The sequence below is a fragment of the Helicoverpa zea genome, chromosome 11 (assembly GCF_022581195.2).
Source record: "Helicoverpa zea isolate HzStark_Cry1AcR chromosome 11, ilHelZeax1.1, whole genome shotgun sequence".
NCBI lineage: Eukaryota > Metazoa > Arthropoda > Insecta > Lepidoptera > Noctuidae > Helicoverpa > Helicoverpa zea.
Window position 1 is genome coordinate 3,512,075 of NC_061462.1, and position 26,689 is coordinate 3,538,763.

The following is a 26,689-nucleotide window of genomic DNA, read 5'->3' on the forward strand; positions in this document are numbered from 1 at the left end:
AAAAAATATACCGTAGCAATTTCAGTATAACATTTTTTCGCTTCTATTATGTCAACACTCGCGTCTCATGTCAAAGAATATCACTACACAAACTGTAATAAGATGTCTACTCAACGCATCTGTTAATTTGTAACGCCTAACAACGCCAAATATAAAATCGTCTAGACGGGTGATTTGTCATCAGAAAAATAGCTCACATCTTTGAAATATTTCTATCATAATACTATCGTTGAAAAACTTTCAATTGTAATATGTCATCTTTATTTTATTTTCGGAATAATGACACAAAGGCTTTCGTTGTAATTTCGGAGTTCGTTAAGGACTAATCAATTTTCTTAAGTCTGTCTCATCAATATCAAAGTTCTCTAAGAACTCATTCGTCATATTTTCCTTCATTGAATGAAAGTTTGGAGCGTTCTTTGTCACAGCAAACGACATTTGGATGCCAACATTCAATATTTACTAGTTCATCGATTCATTGAATGTCAATCAAGTCGGGGTAAAATCGTAACTGCAATTCTATTGAAAAGATGCTTATTCTATCTATTGTTTGACTTTTTGGGAATTATGACAATAAAAATGAGAATGATAAATCACTTTTTTAATTATTAAGAGATGTACTTATATGTCTGGTATTTTAATTTCGACAAAGACTCTTTGCGTACTGAATAAAAATTATGAGACAGATGCCACAAAGAGGACTTGACTTAGTAATATAAAAATTATTAAGATTGAAATCGAAAAGTCTTCGCAGAAAAAGATACTTTCGTAACGTTCCTTAAATACTTTTTGTAATATAAGAAACCGACTTGTAAAAGTGAGAGTCGCTTCTCCTAATACCTAGCTTTCATGGCGAGATCTACAATAATTCTGTTCGATTTACTTTTTCTTAGAACTTCAGGATATTTGGGCAAAATATGTTGAAGACTTTCGGAAAGGAAACTAAAAAAACTCTACCTATGTATTTTCCACAATATTCAAGAATAACATAACGATAACGACGATAACATAACATCTGCGGTTTGTTTGTTTATATACATTCGTCATTTCTTCAAAGCAGCACGGAAAATAAACCGTAAAATTAAATATCCTAACTAAAGGAGGTACCAAATTCTGTTTGCGGAACAGCTTTTGTGCGAGGAAAAAGGCACCTTCGTTGACATTTCAAAGAGCAAAGCTATGAAGATTAAATACTTTTGAAAAAATGACGACGAAATACCGAACAGGAATGTCCGAGTAGAAGATTTCTCATTTTATCTTTTAGCTATTTATTAGATTAACAGCCGTTCCTGAATTGGAAATTGAAAAGGCGTTGGGATTGAATGCGGAAGGTCGAGATGATCAAAGATGGCGTAAATTGAGAGAGGCCTAGTTCAGTAGTGGAATATGGTATGCTTAGTTCATTAATTTATAAATATCATCCACTCGCATCAGCCGACATCTTCCCGCATATAGATAAATCGATAGATCGAAAGAAGCTATACTGATGTATTAGCCTATTCTAAAGATTCATCAACGGCTGTAAGAAAATAGTTAAACATTTCATAATTGTCAAATTCTTCTTTAGGTATGCCCAATTACCTAACTTAAATTCTCATTTCAAATAGCCGTAATATTTAGGTACTCTCAAACGTTTGCATTTAATGGTTTTCTGTGCACTGCCATAACTTAGTACCATTACGCATAACCTAGCGACATAGGAATGTCAATAAAAATAGCTGTTAGTAAGCGTTTGTGCACAAGATTGTACGCGCCTAAGTGAGATCTACATTCCTGAGTTCCACAGAGCAATCAGTTTCACTTTGAACTTGATAATACTGCAAGTAAACGTTGCTTAGGGCGTGAATGCATGAACGAACAAAACATGGAGAACACAACATTAGAGAATATTTTTTTTATCGTTCAATGTACTGAGGAAGATTGGTCGTACTAAACTTTAGGGATATGCGTGTGAACCTACTTTAGGAATAGCTGATAATAGCTATTAGTGGCTATTAAGTACTTATAAAACTGGGTCGATGTAGTCAATATAGTTGGATGTAGTTGCAAACAGGTCGGTGTCTTTGTGCGGTGTCCGGGAACGCTTTAATAGCTGCCGTCCAGAAGTTCTAACAAAAATATTCCTATCCCGTGTTCTTTGTTCGTTGTTGGATAGTTCGTGCGTACACGCCTTTGAGAAAAGAAAACTTTAACAACATACCCGGGTGTGATTGGCAGGTTGCCAAGTAAAACTTAATCCTTGAGTGGAAGTGCGAAGAAGTAGGCTCTGAATTGAGGCCTTATCAGTATTCCGTGGGTGACCTAATTGAAATCCTATCTTCATAGACATCTTTAACCTCAATAGATTCAATTGTTATTTGTTGAGGATTATTTTGTCTGTCGGTCTGATATGTGAATTGTTCAAGATCAACATTCGGGGGCAAATAGATGAAGGTTTCTTATTCCCCTTTTCAAAACGTGTTTTTTCTTTGAACCAGCAGAACTTAATATAATTTTCTTCTCAAACATTTTGTGCTAGTTTTGAATTAGCTCTAAGCCCACATATTAAACCTGATATTAAACCGTCCTATTCACGCTGTCTCATGCAGATGCATATAGTGCACCAACACTGCGGCTTCTCGTGGCTTTGTGACGAGTGTGTACTAACAATTATTGCGTTGAAAAAATATTAAGCTTACTGGCTGTGTGTTGAGATTTTCACTGCAATATCAAAAAGTCATATACATAGCTAGTGACACCACTATGTGACTGACAATGCTGTGTGCGTGGTAAAATACTTATTATGTTGAGATTAATTCCAAAAGTTTTCGCAAACACAAATTGTGCACGCGTCTAGTGACATCTCGCCATCAGCTAAAAAAGCTCGAGTAGGTAACATCGATTACCCAAGAAGAAGAACTGCTAGATAAAGGCGTCTTAGTTTTAATACCAACTTCTTTATTGTTATCATTTCAAAAACTGTAAGATTATCCTTTACAATAACTAAGATGATAAAGTACCAAAATTACTCATTCATCAACAAATACTGCTGACTAATTGACAGCACTAGGAAACATCCACAAAATTATATCGTCCTTGAATACGAGTTGTTTCGCTATGCTAGTTAGTAATTAATTTCGTCTTCTCCACACTAAATAATGATTTATTAACCTTGATGTTCGGCGTCTTTCAATTTTAATCGTGTTTGACACAGCAATGGTTAAGGATTAGGCAATGAGTTTGTTTCTCACACAATCTTCAGACTTAAATCAAAAGCCTTAATCATGAGCGACATACGAATACCGTAATGAGATTCATTATTTCCGAACGGCTTAAAACACAACGCTTAATTGGCAGAATTAAAGCATCTCTTCACTTACACATAATGTCAACAACCTCAACGATAATAAAAAATCGATACAGAACATAAAAAGAGCGCGAAGTAATAATATAAATTACAGTAACAAGAGAAACATGTGACTTATAATGTAACCATGAACTGGTTTGAATCAATCACAATCAGGCGCCCGTGACGTAGGGCACGGCCACGCGCCGTTTAGTTGATCTCTTTTTTCATTCTGACACCCTGGTAATGTATTCGGTTTTATTAGGTTTTTAGACTAGGTGATATATTGACGGAAACTAGGACTTATTACTCTAGCTTTTTGTTACTAATGACTTTATACCAAGAATACCAAAATTTCGAGGGTTCGGTGTGAAATACATAAATTATTCCGGAATATGCGGTGTATATGATGTACTAGGAATGATAGAGAACTTCCGACATACATGTGGTTTTAAATCGAATTTTGTGAATGTTAGGTTTCTTTAATTTTGGATATTCTATTTGAATCTGATTTCCTGGTACCTAAATTGAGGCTTTGTTCGTTTTCAGGAATATTTTTGATGGTAATACATACCCATTGTCTGCAGTTCGCTTTTTACCTAAAAATCTATGACAGATATTTTTTTGTGTTTTGTTTGTTTATTAAATTCAATTTTCTCTTCTTTTCAGGGTGAGTACCTACATAGCCAAGCTGTTGCAAGTCTGAATGCAAATACGTGCTTTCCTGCTAACTGGTTGGTATATTCATTGAAGTTTTAAACTAAATAAACTCATCGTCTGCAGCTTTGTACAGTCAACTTCAGGTCAGTGGTAATAGTTTTATAGGAAGATCGTACTTATTACTATTGAGTTAAGGTGCATGACAGTTATCACTAATGTGCAGTTTACTGTACCAGCTTGCAGCAAGATAAATAATAAACCAATTTGCTCTATACAGACTGTAGAAATGGAAATGAAAGATAAAAACTAAATCACCGGTAATTATTCAAGCTTTTCAAGCTGAATAGTTTATACGCTCCGGGGTTTAAATTCGTCGACTGTTAACAATGCGACTAGACTAAAAGTATTCCAGTTTAAATTAGGATTGTTTGGGCTACAGTTCAAAACGGAGGATTCAAAGTTGGAAGGCATTCTAAATTTAATAGGCTTTTCAACATTTGGTACATTTGAGGAAAATATAAATTATAGGTCGGAGAACAGAAAATAAATGGACGATAGGATAATATTGCAAGAAATTCAAAAGCTGGAAAGACAAACATTTACATGAATGTTTTATCAAAATGTTCTATTAATACTCTCCTCTCTAGTCACCACCAACACCAGCTCAGTCACATTTTCTCATCACATCACAGATTGCCTTGTAGACTTAAACAACTCAGCTGATAAAGCAATCGTTCCAGAATTTTCGTCCTTATCAATTTATAACAATTCAGTAGCTGTCCGCACAAAGCCATTTATTTACATTAAGCTCAAGTGATATTTTATTCCGAACTTCGCTGCTACTTTAGATCGACACGCTCCAGAAATAATAAGGAGAGATCTTTACACAAATGTAGGACAAGATAATGATAGATTGGAGAATGTAATGAGAAGTAAGTAATCGGAGAAATAGAGAGTCACGATCCTCTTAATGTCAAGGTGATCAATCCAAATATTAATCGTTTACATACAAGCATTTTTTTCTGTAGGACTAAAGAGACGACAAAGAGAATCATTGGTCATCAGTTATCATTACTCTATTGGAAATCAGGGATTCAGATTTTGTAGGTTTTTTAAGTTCTTCAAAAGGATCCACTTAGCCTTTAAATTAAGTTCTGAACTTTATCACTTTTATCTAAAACTTTCGGTTGTACGATAACTCAATCAGGTAGTGAAATAGTAACGCTCAAAGGACTGATTCCCTTGAGCGTTACACATGTTACGTTATTCAGCAGTTCACACTAGTTTATTCATTGGTGCATTTTATCAAAGCATTGAGTCAAAAGCTGTCTCTCCATTTATTATCTAATCCGTGTAGCCGGACATTTGCTTGCCGAAACAGACTCAATTGATTGAAGTTGACTCAAGCAAAATGTGGGAACAAAAAACGGGCTCCAGATATTTTTAGACAAGTTATTATTCGTTTTTGTTTGGTGTTATTTCCTTTTTTGATTACAATTGTTTTTTTATCCGAGGAAAAATTATAACAAGAAACACTCTCAAGATTGCTTCCGTCGTCTCATTTTTATGTTTATCTATTTTAGTAACATGTTCATTTTCCGTCGCTAGATCATACTTTAAGATAAAAACCATGTGAGTGGCCTCCTTGACCTCGGTCATCTGAGATTTTTAATAATAGTAAGTTTCATACGCAGAATATTTTACACTCCCTTGATTTAGTTTAGTATCCAACAATCTTGCCTTACTTGAAAATAAGCAAGTTACATACATTCTCAATTACTCCACAAAACACTTTATAACGTAGAAGGTTTTCTTACTTCTAAGTTAGGGACTATCATTGTCAAGAATCAGCGCCGGCGAGCTCAATTGCCAGTCTTTAGTGTCACACTTGAAGCAATGAACACTCGGACATTATACTGGTTTATGTTATAAGAGATTTGCTGTATATGTAGATATTTCCTCTATTGTGAGAATTATCCGTTTTTTTTCTTTTATTTGTTTTCTGGGGATATTCATTTGTGAAGATTTATGATTAGAAAGTTGATTAGTTGACATTTGATCAGTTGAGGGGGTTTTCATGTTGTAGTTATATACTACGAGGTGTTCGGGGAAGCTTCTCACCGTGCCCAGATAAAACACAGCCCATGTTCAATGCAAAGAGTGTAGCTTCCTACCAGTGAAATAATTATTCGAATAGGTTACGTAGATCCGGAGTCTATCCGATGCAAAAAAACAAACAGTCAAATCATTCCTCGTTAAACATAAATATTTAGTACTTTTGCTTTGATCAAGATCATAAATTATTTTGTTTTTATATATTTAAAACGCTTGTTTTATTTCCCGCTTTTGCTTGTAAATTAAGCCCGTTTATCACACGCATACATGTCATGCGTCGTTATTTATGACCCCTGCATCTGTGGTGACAACTTCATTCAATAAATTATTGATGCCAGAAGTCCTGAAGACATCATTTATTCATTTCGGTGAAATTGGTTCGAGAATTTTGATAACTCGTTTTGATATGGAAAAAATATTCATATGCCTATTTAGATGATATAGTTTGTTTGAATACAGACGGCAAAGAAACTGGTAAGTTTTGATAAGTAAAGGTTATATTTTTAACGGAATATAAGGAGAAACTAACCTACAATATTCTATCTACTGTTCCGTCGGACTTCGAAGCATCTAATACATAAAATTATTTAATTTTTTACTCATTAAATCGTTAAGAAACTAGAGAACACCTGAATTTGATATTCTTTATTAAATATTTAAACAAAAAAGTTATTTTATAAATTGAAACGTTTTGCATAAACTTGTTATAAAGATTTTAAAACGTTTTCACAAGCAGAACTTTTAAAACTTTTGCATGCAACATCTCAGGGTGTATTTACATGGACTAGTTTGACTATTCAGATTTCAGTTTTTCAGCGTGTGCTACTGACATCCATGAAGAAGTGATAAAAAGATTTAAACAAGTATGCAGGAAGACTATGTACATTACTCGTAAAAGCTTAGTCTGAATCCCGTTTTAAATAACCAAGTTACAAAGAATTGCAAGCAAATTATAATTTTCAAAAATACACAAGTATTTTTAAAAATAAATATGCTATTTATAACACAGAACTTTTTGCTAAACAGCTCTGTCTAGTCTCAACGTGTACTTAATTCAATTTTAAAGCGTTATGCACAAGACTGCTTCACGTGTAAATAGCGTTTATGCAAACAGCGATGACGTCAAAGCAGCTAATTCGTATGTGCGCCCATATGTATGCGCCTTTACATTTGGATGAACTTTTAAATATTCGGTTAGGTATTTTATATTTTTTAAAGTCATACATAAGGTTTACATAGGTCGCGGTTGAAATATAATCAACGGGTTATGGAATTGTAAATGAAAGTACGAATTGAGAAGATAAAATACTTCATACATCAGATTTCTTAAATTAGTTAAAAATGGGTAAGGTTTTTAAGGTGTTAAACTGACGAATATAACCTAGATATTTGCAAGATAACGTGTAATATATTTAAATGTGTGCCATTTTTCCAAAAAAACAACGCAATTTTCTCCTAAATCTTACCATCAATAAATCCCCAAACTTATAGGAACAGTGGTGAAACAATAGCCGGTTAACAGGAAGCGTTTACAGTGAGTGGTGGACTGCTATAGCAAGTCAAATAGCCCGGCTCGTTATGACAAATTGAGGGGGATTTAGCGGTTCAGCTCAGAGACTGTGATGCTAAAGATTTTACAAGACATTTTGTTAACACGTGCGTGAATTTGTTTGAAATTGATGAATACATGTGTTAAAATATACCTAGAGGTTAACTACTAAACTTAAGTAACAAGGCTCTTAACGTGTTTTCTTTGCTGAATAGTGGAATAAACTGTTGGTAAATTTTTCAGAACAAGACTGTACACTTATATGTTATGTCCACAATCCCTAGGACAAATAGGAATAAAGAGAGCTTAGTACCTATTTGGAACTCAAACGTACAGTTAATGGAAACCAGCTCTAAAGTACCTATCACTTAATTTATCCTCACAATTTATCCTCAAAATAAACCAACAAGAGTACAAACACCAACAACTAAAATAGAAAATACTTAACACATTTAGAAACTGAATAACTACCTACTTAGTAACAAGCCCTAACTGAAATAACTAAGAGCACACAGTCTTATAACTTATAGTTACACAAAGTAAGCCCAGATGGCGTTCACTGGACCTCTGCAAACAACTCCATAGTATAACGTATATAACTAATAGTATACAAGATAAAGTTTCGGGTACCTAAGCCTTTAAGTTGCGTGTATGATGTATAGTTGCATATTAATAACTTGGTAAAAGGATTCAAGGTGATTTGGTTAAAGTACTGTTGGAATAATGCTGTGAAAATAAGTCTCGTTTGGTTGGAGACTGCTGTGAAAGACGACTGAAAAAAGTCGCATAGTGCTGGTTTGAAAGAAATAAGTTCCAAAAAGTTTTTACGTAGAGCTCCTTTATGCTTTCTATATTAGCTACCGAAACCGTACAAAAGCCTATAAGTATACTAAAACCTCTTGTACTTCTGTTTCCTCTATAATCCACATTTAAAATCAGAGTTTGCTTTTCTAAAACGCCCTTACCAACACTCGTTAAGTCTTCAAAGGGAAATTTTAAAATCTCTTCAGCAAATCAGCGTTTTCCTTGAGCACTAAACACCAAGGTCCCAGAGCTATTGTTAAGCTATATACAGAACACTTAGCTGTTAGAAGCTAAGAGTCCTACACACTATTCTCTCCGGCTCCGCTTTCATAGTACCCTTGTGTCGAGGACGGCTGTTTTGCAAGCTCTCATTTGAAATATTCTTAGCAATAGAATGTAAATAGTTTGTGTTTTAAATCTTTTGAGTTTTATTCGGCGTATATTCTAGAAAACATTAGGTTTTCATTAGGAATATACGCCGAATAGAAAATTTTCTTCAACTATTTGTTAAATTGAGCTTTATTAATTTGTGAAGCAATTAAAACATATTTGGACTGTAAGAAACCAACAGACGTTCGGTAAAATAATGTGCTCTAAGTTGGCAGCAACGTCGAAAACATCCAGCCTTTCCTTTTAAGATCCTAAACAAATATTTGAAGACACGCTAGTGAACATAGTAGTTTCAATAATCCAAAGATTAAACAATAAGATTCCCCAGAGACCTAGCTAAAGTATTGGACTTTTAAGTGCCTACTTATCACAATTTCATCATGTCTTCCGAAACTCCGACGGGAGTTCTTCACGAACGTTAAGCAATTTAAAAATATAAATAGGAACATCTCCATAAAGAAGGCCTAAATAATTTCACCTACTCCAGTTACTTCATTCTTTTGTTTACCCATAAAGCAATGTTTACAAGCACGAGATTGGGTAATTTTATAACACAGCCCTACTGTAGGGCAGTTACACACTTGTGTTGCGTTCAAAGTTTGATAACATCATGAAAACCGGAACGTTATTGCTTCATGCTTGAATTGGGGCAGATAACATTGTAAGTAAAATGATAAGGGGTTGATAAAATACCTAATTACAGGTAATGTTTACATACTTGATGATAGTCTGATTATGAGAAACGGTTGAACATAAGTTGGCATACATTTTCTTTTCTATCGAGCAGGTGTTTTTTAAATAGATCGATCGATTAACGAGGTGATACTGTATTAGCTACGGTCAGTTCATAGAAGTGTCATTACGTATTTACACTGGGGGACCAATCTTTAACCGTGAACAGAAACCTACATAATTATGTGGTTTTGACGATTACATTATTTTATGTCATCTATTTTGATACCACGTAATCCTGTGCAATCCCAGTATTCTACATGTGCGCAGCTTCTATCGCAGTTTATCAAAGAATCAGCAAATAGCCCTATACGATGTTATCTCCACCCGAATTATAAGAAAGTTTCATAACATTGATTCGAAAGAGCTAGAAGGGTCCACAAAGTGACATATAGGAATGCTTGTTTCAAACACAATCCATTAAATAGTTTTGCCCATAAAGGTAGTAAGGTAGTAAAACTTTCTTCAAGGTTATAAGCCAAAAAAAACAAGGGGATTTTTTTGGTATTTGTCTGTGAACTTGATATGTTTTTTTTTGGTCTAACAATAATATTTGTGGAAGTAGGCTATCTTAATCATCTTTGGAAGTCCCTATTCGTTTCTTAGCTCATTGCCATCTTATACTATGCCTTAAATAAAGATATTTATTTAAAGAAACAACCATGTGTCTCGCCCCATATCTATCGCGTAATACTTTTTATTTTCAATTTTGCAATTTGTTCAGCAGTAATATAAGTAGGCGTCTATTGTCACCAGTGCTGACTGCTGCCAAAAAAGGCCGATTTGTTCCATCACAATAAGTTGTCTATCTCCATATAAAGGCAGAAATATTGCACTGTAAATAAAAGTAAATCCTTGCATAAAGTGACTCAGCTCTCTGTAAGTTTATGTCGAGGTCATGATATTACAACTATTACGTCAGAGGGTATCGTAAAAGTGCTACATGGTAGGAGGTTCCGTAGGTAGAAAGATTTAAAACCAGCCAGTCTTGGCCCAGTACCAAGGCTCATAAAAACTTGAGTCCGTTTCCTACGCTCTCGTTTTAGGATATTGAAAATTATGAATAATTCCGTAAGCAGTATACCGTTGTATTTATTCCTTTGTTCCTATTTGGCGTTCATTTATAAGACCTGACTCAGTTCAAGCCCTGATTGTTAAGAAATTCTGAGAGTGCGGTGTTTTCAGGCGTCATCGATTCCTTTATTTCGAAAACAGGTTCAAGGCCTTTTGAGAGAAAATTAAGGAACAAACTGGAAATTCGGGAGGCATTAAGTAAACTTTTAATTATGCTTCAATGGCTTTAAATATAAACTCTTCAAATAACGTTAATATTTAATGGAATATAATTAAGAAGCACTGACCTCATTTATTATTCTTTAACCGGTCATCTTTATGGTTTTATTTGGCGAAGAAAATCGAATCGAGAAGTTGAGTGTGATAATTCGATTCCTTTATTATCTGTATTTATTAAAGTAATTTAAAAAATGAAAATGTCTGAACTTTCTTAGCTAGCGAGTTATCTACGTTTTCGTTTTTCTTCTGTCCCGGTTCTCAGCAGCGAGGTTTAGATTAATTAAGCTGAGTTTATTCCCTGGTAAAATCTTTTAGGACAACTTTAGCGATTAATTTACTATCATCCAGAAGGCTTTTCCTAATGCTTTTTATGGATAAAATAAGTTTTAAAACAGAGGCATTATATTTAGGTACCTAAAATTATAACTCAAGGCAATTTTTGTAGGCTGTGTACGGCTTAACATAAACTGCCTAACAATACCGACATAACATGATTACAATACCAGAACTAAGAAAGATGAAACGATATTAAATTTTCTGACATCAAAAGAATAATATTATTTTACGAGACAATATTTTGCCCTTATATTTTTATATATTTTAGCTCTTTTCACAGTCAAAGAAAACAATCAAATTCACGGGAAGAGAAATACTAAAGATAAACTTACTATTGTAGTCACCGTCACTAATTAGAGAGGATCAGAAGTTGTTTTATGCTTACAAAGAAAATATTTGTTAAGTAAAACTTTGAGAACTACGAAGATCTAATTTTAATTACTTGTTTACATTGTGAAAATAGCTTTCAACTCTTCAGCTAGTTTTAAAACCGCTGACAATATTTGGAGTTCAAAATCCAGACAACACCGTATACCTTTCATTATTTAACACAATTTTAGAATGGGTTGCATAATGTACCTATCTACCACAATAACCAATTCGGTAAAACGATACCCTACGTCAAATCAATGATTTGACCGATCGGCGAGAGGAAATGGATCGTTATTAACCCTAAATATCCCAATTTGATGTTTCAAAAAGACTCACAGATATTGGACATGATTAGTTCTAAATACTAACATCTACATAACTCGAAGACGCCTCTAAAATAGTAGAACCACTATACCTGGACTCGACTTCCTACGTGCCGATATTAAGCCAAGCTATATCGGTGCATAATAAGTGGATTTGCAATCAGACGTGTTTGGTGCAACAGCACTCAAACGCCACCTACAGCATCGCAGAATTAATTGGTTTTATTTTATATGTCATAGCGTTTACAGGTTTAATGGCGATGTTAAGTTTTACCTCCACCTATTTAAATTAGAGGAAATTTTATTTTAAATATTTGGAAACGGTACTCGAATTCATTAAGCAGTATTTTTGATTTTTGTTAATTATCCATGCTATGATCATCTTCAACATTGCCTAGACTCTTTTTGTTCTAAAAACATACGTAAGTAGTTATATACGAATGTGAATAAGTCTATAGAATTAGAGTCGTATTACGTACGTATAGTATATTACGTCGCTCAAGACAAAGAGAAAAAAACGCACTAGTCAACTACCCAAAGTAATCCTCTAGCAATTCCATAATGGCAATGTTATTCATAACATTTACGTGATCAAAAAAATAGGAAATACCAGTTATCCTATTATAGCATCTCCTTCAGTTCCCATTCATCTCCAACCTTACTAGGTCAAATATTAGAAAGCCTTTATCGAATTGTCATTGCATCAATGTTCCAAAAACTGCTAGTCAGTTCCCAGCAGACGTCTTCACCAAATCTAGACGATATTTCAGTTCTAGTGACAGACATACTTTAATAAATTACCTTTCTGAATTCACTGCGTTTGACAAAGCCTGATGTCTTAGAATTTATTGTCAAAATGAAACTATTTTGATTAGTCGCCAAGCTTCTAACTATATAAATATATTCTTGTATTTATTCCTCAAAAGGTACCCATTGCTTAGTTTTCATCTGTTTATTCATTTCGTTTATTTTTCCTCCAATTTCCTGTTTTTGTTTTGACATAATTACCGATTCCTTGATCTTATTTACTATGATGTTTTGATCATGCTATTTTCCGGATTTGGTTACCATAATATTATATTTCTGATATCAAAGGATGTCCTTGCACTTATATAACAAAGGCAGTAAAAATAGAAATTACCCCTTTCCCTCTTAGGAGATCAGTTTGTGATACCTTAAAGGAATTATGAACTCATTAATTTAATTATTAATTGCCTACTGATTCGCACGAGTTGCCTGTAATAAATTAATTTGTAAAGTAAGGGAATTTATTTAAGGAAGTAATTAATTTAATTTATATATGTTCTTATTAATTAAGGTCAAAATATTTATATACCTTTAGGCAGGAATTAGAATTATGAGAATTTCTGAAAATGTTGATGCATTGGTATTCAAGATTTGTTTAGAATGATGTGTGAGGTGTATCTGTTATGGACCATGTGATTAATTCGGGCATTATAAATAATGCCCGAGCATTATGAATAATGTCCAGCTTTATCGGGCCAAGTGATTAATAACTATCTTAACTTCATTATTTATCACATTGCACGGGCATTATTATATTGCTACATGACAGTTGGGCAATCTATACATATAATAAATCTGTAAAAAAACTGTGTCTGTACATTGAATATATTAAAAAAATAATAATTGGGTGGGGTTTAGAAACAGTAATGGAGCACAAATCCAAAAAAAAAATTCTGTCTGTATGTCTGTATGTCTGTTTGTTTGTACACGCTAATCTTCGGAACTACTGGACGGATTTCAATGATTTTTTCTTTGTTGTATCAGTATTAAGCCTGGTCAACATATAGGTTATAATGTATCTTCGAAACTTGAAGACCTGATGCAGAACACCAACAGACCAACAAAACTATAAGAGATACAAAAATGATGCCATGGCAAAAATTGTTTCATGTGATGAGCATTTTCAGCTGAGATAATAAATTTTAAGATCTGGAACACCTGATGTGGAACCCCAAGAGCCCAGCTTCTCTGTACCATATACAGGTATGGCGTTTTAGCAAAAATTGTTCAATTTGATAAGCACTTTCTATTGACTTATACAAATTGAAGATCTAAAACACCTGATGTGGAACTCCAGGGGCCCAGCTAGACTATAGCATATAGAACTATGACGTTTTAGCAAAAGTTATTCAATCTGATAAGCACTCTCTAAAACACCTTATGTGGAACTCCAGGAGCCCAGCTAGACTATAGCATATGAAGACATGACGTTTTAGCAAAAGTGGTTCAATCTGATAAGCACTCTCTATTGACGTATAAACATCGAAGATCTGGAACACCTGATGTGGAACTTCAAGAGCAATACTGCACTTGAAATGTATAGAAATGAATGTTATGAAATAGGTATGGTGAATCAAAAAAAGTAATTCGTCCGTCTTTTAGATAACCCTAAAATAATGGACACGTATTTTTCTTTTCTCTCTCTCACAAACAAATAATAACGAAGATGCAACAACGCTTGAATTTTGTGTTAAGTCACTGCTTAGTACAAATTTTACATATCTAGACGTGGCGTCACGAGCCCCCACTCTCCGACTTTGTTGCGTTATATCTAATTATTATTTTGTATGTCTCTTCCATACCTCGGGACTACAGAGTTCCGAATTTTTGGGAGGCAAACGTGGGGCGAAGCCAACACGCTGAAGCCCTTTTGAGACAACTTTTATTAAATGGTGACACAAAACCGACGATTATCCCTTTATACACTATAGAAATGAACCCAAGGACAATCCCCGGTGGACGTCGTTAAAAAAAAGACAATCCCCGGTTCTGTGCTAAACTATTGCTAACTATGGAGGAAACTACTTGGGCTATTGTGATGGGATGTTAGTGGATGACAATGTATTAGGTACATGTAAAAATGGCAGGTGGAGACTCGCCACCTCACTTACTGGGCTCCCGGGAACCAGTCACTGAATAGCAACAAGAGGGCAACAGGGACATGAGCGGCTGAAGGGTGAGGATACCTCGGCGGACTTTAAACGCAGATTACGCGTTCCCTGTGCTTACCATGAGGCACCCACCCTCCGAGCAGGGCTACTAATAGTGCTCTAGCGACTCCACTCTGGACGGCCAAGCCAAACCAGAGGCGTGAGACCTACCCCCGTCATGGTTCACTCCGACCGGCCGGAGATGGGGGCAGTATACTCTCCCTGGAGAACTCAGTATATATAGCCCCGCGGGGTCGCTACTCCCCGTCATTTGCCTCAGATGTCCTGCGGTGCCTATATCTCATTATTATTGTCGTTATTATCTCAAGAGCCTTTGTCCCAATTATGTTAGGGTCGACTTCCAGTCACGATGCAACTGAGTACCAGTGTTTTACAAGGAGCGACTGCCTATCTGACCTCCACAACCCGGTTACCCGCTCAACCCAACACCCCTTGGTAAGACTTACTGGCTTCTGACTATCCATAACGACTGCCAAGAATGTTCAATGACAGCCGGAACCTACAGTTTAACATCCCCTCCAAATAACGGTCATTGGTATCCAAAATATACGTAGAAAGTACATACGAACTTAGAAAACTTGCATTGGCAGGCACTTGCCAGACCTGGAATCAAAGACGCACGCTCATATTTGAGAGATTGGTTCTCTACCCACTAAACCACCACGACTTCCACTAAGTCACCACGACTTTGTCATCTATTTAATGTTTTTTTGCGTAATAATACGTGTAATATTTTTGCCACACACAACTTAAATGCGGACTAATTAGAATCACTACTTTTATCCCTATGGTCACGTCTATTGCGGTTCAGTTCTCAGCGTTTTGTTTAGTCTGCTGTGCTTTTGCCGTTAAAGTACAAAAATGAAATATATGGAACGTTTCTAATGGTTATGCGTATTCCGTTGTTTTCAAGTCAACGGGCCCTTAAAATTCAATATCAGACAATTCAGATCTTTGATTTTACTGACCCCGTAGTCGCTGGCATAAGGGACAGGATCCGCGTACGAAGTCGCGGGCAGAAGCTAGTTTGATAATAAAGCAAAAAATTGAAGTTAGTGACGAAAACGTATCCCACGTAACGGTTGCCCAACTGGGTTGAGGAGGTCAGATAGGGCAGTCGCTCCTTGTAAAGCACTAGTACTCAGCTACATCCGGTTAGACTGGAAGCCGACCCCAACATAGTTTGGGAAAAAGGCTCGGAGGATGATGTGACGAAAACGTATCGCTGCAAAACCGACTCCACGTAGTCTTGTCTGTCCTACCCCTAGAGTGCAATTCAAAACCGCGTAAGTGTGGAGGGGCGAGGCGGCCTGCGAGCTGAGGCGCAGGTAGTTTTAACGCTCGCCGACGCGGCTGAGGCTGGCCGGCTGAGCCGGCCAGCAAGCCGAAGCTGCGGCGGTGAGCGTGAAAACCATCTGCGACGATAAGCTCGCATGGGACCGCCGGAGCCCCGCAGCACCGGAGCTGTGACAGAAGCCATGCTTGCTGCATGTTGCTTGCTTACATTTTAAACGTACTGAGTTAAAAAATTAGAAGCTAAATAAATAAATTTTATGATGTCATTTAATAGTATTTTAGAAGTTTACTGTTAGAATGCATGCTACAAATTTAGATGCTAAAAAATAACCATCATGCGGAGTTGTATTTAGAGTGGTTTACTTAGAAGATAACGAGTGGCTGAGATAGTATTATTTAGATGCTCGTTAATTGTGGCTGACTTAGTAATTAAGAAGGCAACATACATTATTCGGGGCGAATAATTATATTAAAAAGGAGCCTGTTTAATAAGCACCCTTTAAATATGACTTTCCTTAACTTTTAAATGCAAAAACTAGTGGATTTTTAAGGCAGAAGTCCTTCATAATTAATCCAAATCATGAGGCTGATTATTTAAGTGGTTTAATATTTAGTTAATTTTAAATTAAATGGCAATAACAATAAAAAATTGAATATAAATATGTTATTACGTTGCTTGTATTACTTTGCCCAAAAGGTCATGGGCAATATGTATAGTGCCCGGTCAATTTGATTATTTGAATAATTATTATCAAATTGCACTCTCATATTGGGCATTTTTCATAATGACCGGGCATTATGTATACTGCTCAATTTATCACTTGGTCCATAACATATCCAAGACTAATTTTAACAGTTTGTTGAATGAAATAATAATTTGTGTGATCTATTACAAGTCAACGGCGTTGTAATCAATAAAGCTGAAAGTCTGAAAACAACTTAGAATTTTCTAGTCCAGTCAAGAATACTCAATCCAAAGCATACAAATTTTTAAAATATGTTTCTAATATCAAAACAATCTTACGCAGCCGACTGAATCTATCTAAGCCTTATTCTGAAACGTTAATGAGGTGCCTGAGGTATGCTATAAGCTCTTGTTAAAGTAAGCAAGTAAGTACCTTAAGAGTACCCTCATACTGCAAACTTTTAGTCGGCCGATAATTTGTTTTGGCTCATAAATCAGTATGAAGATAAATGGTGGCACGCGCATTACAAAGATCAAGTATTTGATGTCCTCCAGTGTTTGTTGTGTGGGAGCTCTAAGTTTAGAGCTTACTCGATACCGGTATTAGTTAGATTATCGTTAGAACGAGCCAGCGTTTAATAAGATTTTGAAATCGAATCGAATTATGTATCAACTGTTTATGTATTCTATCGATGAGTGTTTAAGTTTTGTTCTAGTTAAACTGACTTGTTTAAAATACTGAATGTGTTAAACTTCCTTACGGTACGTTTGCTTTATAAATGTAAAATCTGTTTTCCTTTGTGTCTCCCACGTGGTGGTGGGGTCAGCTTTTCTGATCTTTCTTCTCTATTTCGCTCTTTCTTCAACGTTGCACTACTGATCGTCTCACTGGCCATTTCTTTTTGGGACGGCCTCTAAAATAACTTCTCACTACGCTACGCTTTGGTTGAAACAAGGATACAGAAACACCATTAAAATATATTAAAAAGACCTCCGCAGTTTCCTCACTATTTCGGTGTCGCTTGCCAGACTAACCAAATGCATCTGACTAGTACAACCATACCATTCTACAGCCTAACCACGACAAACGCATATTAACCACACAGTTTGATCAATCAGCATGTTTGTTAATTAGCACCGCTCAGATTATAAGCTTTTGTAATCAATCAACGCGAATAGACAACATCAGATTATAAATAACGTATGAAGACTCAAAAATCTGTACAAGCAAAATAATATTTTATCATAGAGGAAACATTCATATATGTATTATGGTATACCAAAAGTACCAAAGATATGTACATCTTCCTCTGTTCTCAGTACATATTTCATTCATTATTCCATTTTAGGGAAGTAAGAATTGAATATTATTTTCAATGTTAACTTTGTGACAAACGGCCATTTTTCTAGCAATAACAGGATAGGACGCCCTTTGAATGAACTCTAAAACCAGAGAATCAATCACAGTATCACAATAAGTCAAATATTTTTAGTCTCCACCGAATAGATTTAAACTATTGATTGGCAAATATTTTTAAAACTGATTGATTGCTTTGGCTAACGCGTGGCGTTACTTATACTCGTATACATACATGCATACAATTTATTTTACGTACTGTACCTACTGTAAAACCATTTTAGTTAGTGCTATTCGAATTGGATTTTGATGGAATCACAGAAGCGCACTTAGCTTTAGGTACGTGGATATCATTTGAGCGTTAGCTTTTAATATAAAATAGATACCTACTAAAATGTTTATTAAACTAATATTTTGTGTAAATCCTATAATATGAATCCTTAATAATGTTATAAATTCTGAAATAAGTTTGTTTTTGAACGATAAACGTCAGTAAAGATTGAGATGATTGAGATTGGAAATAAATGAGACCTTGACAAATACCTGGATATTTTTAACTTGTAGTATATACGAAATAGGCGAAATCCAGTCTACCATAAACTAAATCTTCTTTTGCATACTCGTATATCCTCCAGGAATTCTAATTCATAACATAATGCAGGAATTTTGGCCCTCACTATATCACTTTTATTGATACTTTGGTAAATAAGTTATAGCGGATACAATTCATAGGCGAGACGGATAATCCTTTCGATATATTAGCCTTAAAATATTGGTGACTAGCTTTATCTAGGCAAAAGTTTATTTCTCTTAATTATAAGACCAAAGTTTTCCTGAAAAGGTCTTAGTAAGTCGAGGACTACAGATCTAGTTAAGGATTTGTAGATATCCTATTTGTGTCGACTAGGCTTTTTGAAAAGAAAGTCAGTCCTATTCGTGAAATAACTTAGATGAACAAGGTAAGAGGAAAACGCCAAGAAAGTAACTTATTTTTAAGTATATGGGCGATTCTCTGTAAGCTCGTTCAGCTCCATACAATTTCTGTCCTGGCAATTTTTTTTTAAATTTGACAAAAAACCTAGTCCTATGCCAAAGAAAATTAACTATTCATTTAGTTAGACAAGGAGGCCCACTGAATTTGTACCTATTTTCCGAGTTATTAGCGATTTTCCAAAAAATCATGACAGGGGACTGTTTGAGGCATCAGGGGACTGTTTTGAATGTGAACAGAAACCCACATTTTATGACTTTTCTATGATCAAAAGCCATATATTTTGGGGTTTTATTACCGCAAGCATGACACGACATAGATCTAGATACGTCGCAACATAGATATTCCAGCAACTCCTGGTGATTGTTGTAAGTTAATATGTTAGCAGTATGAAGAGCGCTGAGCTTCATGTCTATGTGGCTGTGAACTATACAAAGACGTGTTTCGCCATTTTGAGCGTTTGGTTTGATAACCCATTTCTTTCAACTGCTTACCAATGACGTCGCCGGCCAAAAAGTCGTGGTAGACCTCGTGGGTAAAGAACCAACTTGTCAATTATGAGGGCGCGGCTTCGATTCCAGGTCAGGCAAGTACCAATGCAACTTTTCTGTATGTACTTTCACCAGAGACTGTGTTTCGGATGGCACGTTAGACTGTAGGTCTCGGCTGTTATTTAACATCCTTGACAGTCGTTACGGGTAGTCAGACGCCAGTAAGTCTAACACCAGTCGAACTAAGGGGTACAGGGTTAGGGCACGCCACCATAGCGGGGACCTCTTTGAGGAGTGGCTCGGGAGGAGTCACGGCGCCCTCATTTACCGCATGACGCAGGTCCTCACCGGACACGGTTGTTTTGGGAAGTATCGAATCGGTCGTGAGGTGGCGCCCGGGTGTCACCACTGTGCGGACAGTTTCGAGGACACGGTGGACCTCACAGTCCAGGAGTGCCCTGCATGGGAAGGATACCGCCGGATCCTCGTCGAGGGCGTCCGGCCCTGGTTCAGGCCATGGTCCGGGGCGAGAGGAATGGGATGCCGTCGCCTCCTTCTGCGAAGCAGTCATGCTCGAGAAGTAGGCGGCGGAACGACAGAGTTCGCATCTCTCATCCCGGCTGGACCAGGTAGTCACCACGGGCGCCGGGTTGCGCGAGACGACTCCCGGCCGCCGTAGGCGTGGGTCTGTGGGCGATGAGTTCGGATGGTTCATCGTTCCTGCGTCTTTTTAGACAACAGACCCGTGTTGGTGGCGTGCGTAGTTCCACGCGCTCCTCAAGTTGATGTCAGCAACCCTAGCTAGGCCCAGCAGGGCATAGGGCCGCTGGGGCTGCGGGGCTGTACGAAAGAGTTACCACGGCCCTGGTACATTAAAGGCCTACGACGGAACACGACGGATTTTTAGTCAGTAAAAGTCTGACACTCCCTCACCGCTTCTGACCCGCAGCGGGAGGGGTCATTTGATGATTTTTAGCGTCGTTAAAAAAAGTCGGTTGCACGGGTAACTGAGTTGTGGAGGTCAGATAGGGCAGTCGCTCCTGCCGCGCTGCTTCTCTCTTTTTTTGTAGTAATTCCTCTCGGGATAGCTTCTTCTTTTTAGGGGCCATATCACGTGCGTTCGATCAGCCTGTGTAATATATTTCAAGTTCATAAAGGAAAAAAATAATGCGATGCAATTATAGTTTGATTCTTAAATTATTAAAAGAGACTAGCGAATACATTTACACAAACAATTCATGAAAACTATTAAACCAATACGCAGAATACACAGTCCCCTGTTTTGTTAAACAGTCCCCTGTTGCGTTTTTTGGCAAAGGACTGTTGCCAGAGGACTGTGTATTTCAGTTAGATTTCACAATATTTATGAAACCGATGTCTTATAGTTTTTTAAGAACCTACCGATCAATTAAGGCACAAATAATGTAACAATTAACTATAAATAGAGATAATTTAAGTAATTAAATTACATACAATTATTTACCAGAGGCCTGTGTGAGGTAGCGGCCCAAACGCTTGTTCACCTCACAAATGACGCTCTAACATTAAACAGAATGGCGTATCGTTACCGCATTTGATTAGTTTGCCAACTTCACAACAATTGCATTTCGTTGCACTAATAAAACGATTGTAAAATATTATAGTTTTTTTTAAATATTGATTTAAATTTTTGGCAGGGGACTGTATTAAAATTCTCAGGACAAAGTTTACAGGAGTTTATTAAAATGAATAAAGTTGTAATGAGTGCTTGTTTTACGAAAATAATATAATTTCATTATTTTTGTTTGTGATATTAACTGCCAAGTGAATGTAGTTTCATCAAGTTTTTCGGAAATCGCATTTCTAGGTGTAAATGCAGTGAAAGGGACAGCCAGGGGACTGTATTTTTCGAGCTTTTAAAACGTATAGAAAAAAAATTAAAGTAATTATGTTTATAAAAACAAAGGGCCCGTGAAGCTTCAGGGTTAAAGTTTCATAAAATGTGATTTTTTAAATAAGAATTAAACTATTTATTGAAAAAATCGATCCGGACAGCCGATTACGAGCTTACAGAGAATCGCCCATATCTTACTTAAAAATAAGTAGACATGTGATTGTTAAAGATTTTATTCAGAACTTTTCTTCGGTGGACACATATCAGGATCTTGTGTAAATAAAATTGTCAACAACGTTATTATTGGGTTAAAGCATAACTCATATGATTGTGGTTGTCCACTTTTCATCAATTTTAATCATATTTGAAGTGTATACCTATGCTTCATACAACCTGTTGGTTTAATCAACATACGAGTACATGTGTAATTCGAAAACTCATCTCAAAATCAGGATTTCCTTTTCATTAAACCACCGAATAATCTAGATATTAATATCCATATTTTCGTTATTACCTACATAGCTATTAATAACCGAACTGGATCACGTTTCGTAATGTAATTGAATTTACTTTTGGAAATCAGGTACCTATACGGAATACGTGATACTTTTATTGAAAAGCATCTGTAAAAGGCTGATCCGATTTTGTTTGTAAAAGTAATTTGTAAATGTTGTTATTAATAACAGTATGTCCTGTGATGAATTTATAATGAGCTACGGTAATATGTATATATAAATAGTTTTCGCTAGTGGTTTTACTCGCATCTCGTGGGCATTTCTTCGCGTATCCATATACAATATACATAGTAACCCTCTCCACCCTGAAGCCTTCCTCGATAAATGGGCTTTCTAATACTGAAAAAAGAAAATTCATATCGCTTTAGTAATTTTGAGATTAGCGCGTTAAAACAAGAGACTCGTCAGCTTTTTAATATAAGTATAGAATTTTTAGACAGTAGTCCAATTATAATAACAAAGTTCAGGTAAGTTCCAGACATATTGAAACTATTTTAGTATCAAAATAATAGCTGCTTAGTTTGGTAAGTTTAATTTTATTCTTTCTGAGAATTCATTTAAGAATTTATTGAAAATAATAAATGAGAAAGGTTTTAATAATTTATTTTTGATCATACTTTCAGCGTATCTTTATTTACAGTTAATTTTAAAAGAAATAGCCATATTACTTTATAGTATAGGTACTATACTTCAATTCGTAGTGGTTAATAAAAATTCAAAAAGAATGAATACTGAAAAACGAATTATTTTATGAACGAAAATAAATAAAGACGACTAACCGAACAGTTAATCAATTTAATTCGATTTTGTCAGTTTTTCTAATGAATTCAACGTTATGTCCTTTTGTTAGTACCTACCTATTACTTTTTTGTCTATGTACTACCTACATAAATTAAGGTATTTCATAACTGTAAAAACTAGGGTTACTGGGTTTTACAAAAGTTATTCAGTATAACACCAACACTTTGCCTTTCATACATAAGGGATATGGACCATAATTTAATGATGGCTCATCTGAAAAAAAAAACATCGATCGAAAAGAAACTAGGCCAACCGTTAGTTTTATGGAACTTTGAGAAGGTAGCAATAATAATAATGATTGAGTAGTTTGAATTTCCCTAACCGCTGAACAATAAAACTGAGAGCATCTCTATTAATTTGCCCGTTTCACGACTGCACAGTGGTCGCCTTCAGTATCTTTTACGAGCAATCAAATCGTAATAATATAAACAAGACCTAATTTTTTACTGTGATTCAATGTGCAGAAATCCATTTAATGGTCACAGAGACACGATACGAGTAGTAAATTAAACATTTGTTTAATAAAAAGAACCGAAGACTTTGTCCGAGATTTTAAAAACGCTTTAAGACAAATAAATACGTGAGATAAATCGGATTAATCAGTTAGCAACGTTATTCTATAGCATATTGTCGATTCGTACACAGTTCCAATAAAACAATTTATTTTATATTGTACATTAATTAAAATCTTGGAACCAATTATTTCTGTTTGTTCCTAGTATTCATGGAATTAACATCAACTTTCAATTCTTCTCTGAGCTGAATTATGCTTTCAGGCGACAGAATTTCAGCTTGTAATTAATAGTAATTATTCTGAAAAGTTCTGTTAGTGATGTAATTAAAAATCAAAAGATCAACGTTACGTATAGACGGCAGTAGGTCAACCTACTCGAATCTGTCAAATTTTACCAATCGAAAATTATCAACCTTCCAATTTTGTGATAAGGTTGAAAATTCATTGAAGAAATTTGACAGATGAGTTAGGTTGATGTGCTGTCCTGTGTACCCAGAATTCACGTTTTTGATCTTCGTACTCAATTCAATATAAAGTTAACATGAATTCTGGCTACATTAAAACCTTTTTTATAGTTTACATTATTGACCCATCCTCTAAAACTTTGAATGGCAATAATACATTATTTATTTAGGTTAATGTAGCTACGTGTGTGTTCTTTAAAATGGGAAGAATGTGGTAAATGGGTTATACATAGTTTATAGGGCGCCAGGACAAGGTGCCATACATTCTATATATATTTTTTATAATGTAAACACAATATAATATACCAGATGACGTGACTAATGGATATTATATTGAACTGTTTATTTTTTATTGGTGGTTAAACCGATTTAATGTTTTTATTATCTTTATGTTCAGAATGGATAATAATAACGTATTTTTAAGATAGCTTACATTAACTCAAGGCTATTTGATCAATGTAATATTAACTAGACTTCTTATAGTCAAAATGTTCCACGGTTTCTCCGTCTACTGGTAATAGGCGCCAAAAAGTCTGCAATTTTGAAAGACATTCATAGTTATGTTGTGTGATAAAACGAGTAGTTTGTTAACTATTATATTCAGCTCCCGTTTACTCTAATAAACATAACAGTAGATTTTGTAAGTTTGTATTCTGAGAATCAAATCCGAAATTTCCGCCAGTTAGAGTATAACTTCTCATAATTTCGTTTTGTTAAAGTCATTACTATTTTGGAGAGCTCGATACTGCTTTTGATGTACTCCATTCATAACCGCGAATAATAATAATTGTACTACGTTTATACTGAATAGCAATCAGCATAAATCATAACATTTATCAACTAACCATCTTATCTGATAACAGGAACTAATTAGAATTACTCAACACAAATACAACTTCAATAAAATCAAATACGAAAATCGTGAAGCAAACCTTAGAATATTGAAATATCAATTTAACGTTAATAAACCGTTTGAAACTGATCAAATTCAATCAGAAATTCTTAGTCAAACATCATCAATTACTTTTAGAAGGTGAATGTAAATAGAATATTAATCATTCGTTAATTACTAACTACGGTCGGTGGTTTAATTTCCTTGTTGATTTTGCTACTGGTTTAGAGTACCAGGCTGGAGGCTGAAGACTAAACAGTTGGCCGACAGTTGAGCCGATAGTTGCCCAATGTATTTTTAAAGACATTGTTGATTGTAATCAGAGTTTTCAGTCAGTTTGATACCGCCTAAATACCTTTTTTTTTTTTTTTTTTTTTTAGCGACGTAAAATCATCAAATGACCCCTCCCGCTGTGGGTTAGCAGCGGTGAGGGAGTGTCAGACTCTTACTGACTAAAATCGTCGTGTTCCGTCATAGGCCTTTTATGTACCAGGGCCGCGGTATCTCTTTCGAACAACCCGCAGCCCCGGCAGGCCTTGGCCCTGCTGGGCCCCGCTGGGGTTGCTGACATCTCTTTGAGGAGCGCGTGGAACAACGCGCGCCGTCGACACGGGTCTGTCGTCTAGAAAGACAGAGGGACGATGAGCCACCCGAACTCACCGCCCACAGACCCACGCCTACGGTGGCCGGGAGTCATCTCGCGACACCCGGCGCCCATGGTGTCTACCTGGTCCAGCGCGGCGGCCGGGATGAGAGGTGCGAACTCTCTGGCGTTCCGCCTCCTCCTTCTCGAGCATGACCGCTTCGCAGAAGGAGGCGACGGCATCCCATTCCCTCTCGCCCCGGACCATGGCCTGAACCAGGGCCGGACGCGAGAGGTCGCCGCCGCCCAAAGCCTCGACGAGGACCCGGCGGTGCCCTTCCCATGCGGGGCACACCTGGACTGTGTGGTCCACCGTGTCCTCGGGGCTGTCCGCACAATGGTGACACCCGGGCGCCTCCTCACGACCGATGCGGTGCAGGTACCTCCCGAAACAACCGTGTCCGGTGAGGACCTGCGTCATGCGGTACGTGAGGGCGCCGTGACTCCTCCCGAGCCACTCCTCAAAGAGGGGACTTACCGCCACGATGGTGGCGTGCCCTGCACTGGGTTGCGACAGTCGCTCCCTCCAGGCCACCATGAGATCGCGCCGGAGCTCCGCCCGCTGCGCGACAACTTGCCGCGGCAACGGGGTTTCTCCCCGGCGCTGAGCCTCCTCGCGCCAGTCGTACAGGCTCCGCCTAAATACCTTATGTATGTAATGTGATTACTACCATTAATCGTTACACTGTTTGATGTGCCCGAACAAACTATCGGCCGACTAAAAGTTTGCAGTGTGAGGGTATGACTAGTAATCTGTGGTATAACTCAAAAGCGTTCAAATATGTATTAGGTACGTACCCTTTCTACTACCAATAGTGTCATTAGGCGTGTTCAGTGAACTAATTAGTTGTTCCAGTAGTTCCAGTAAATTACCCTTTACATGAACTTAAGACCAAGTGTGATGGAAGTCTTAAGTATGAAACGAAACGACCGTCGACCAATAAAGCGATTGATGGATGTGACGTTTGGAAAAAATGTCTCTTGTGAGATGACGTTAGACGGAATAGTACCTATGGTAAGGAAAGACATATGCTGCATCGAATTCTAATAAAATTATTCATCTTGGTGATGAAAATTTTAAAGTTTTGCAAATTGAGAGATGTTCTTACCTAATAAATGAAAGTGCGCATCACATTGTAAAATTTCACCTACCCCATGGGCTCTAAAACGGCATGATAAATTCGTAACTATGGTGAAATGCGAAAAGTTTCCAAAACTGCTTTCCATTAGGTTGGCCATAAACTCTCGTGTCATCTGTTTCAAACCTGGCCCAAGTTTAAATTAAAGCAC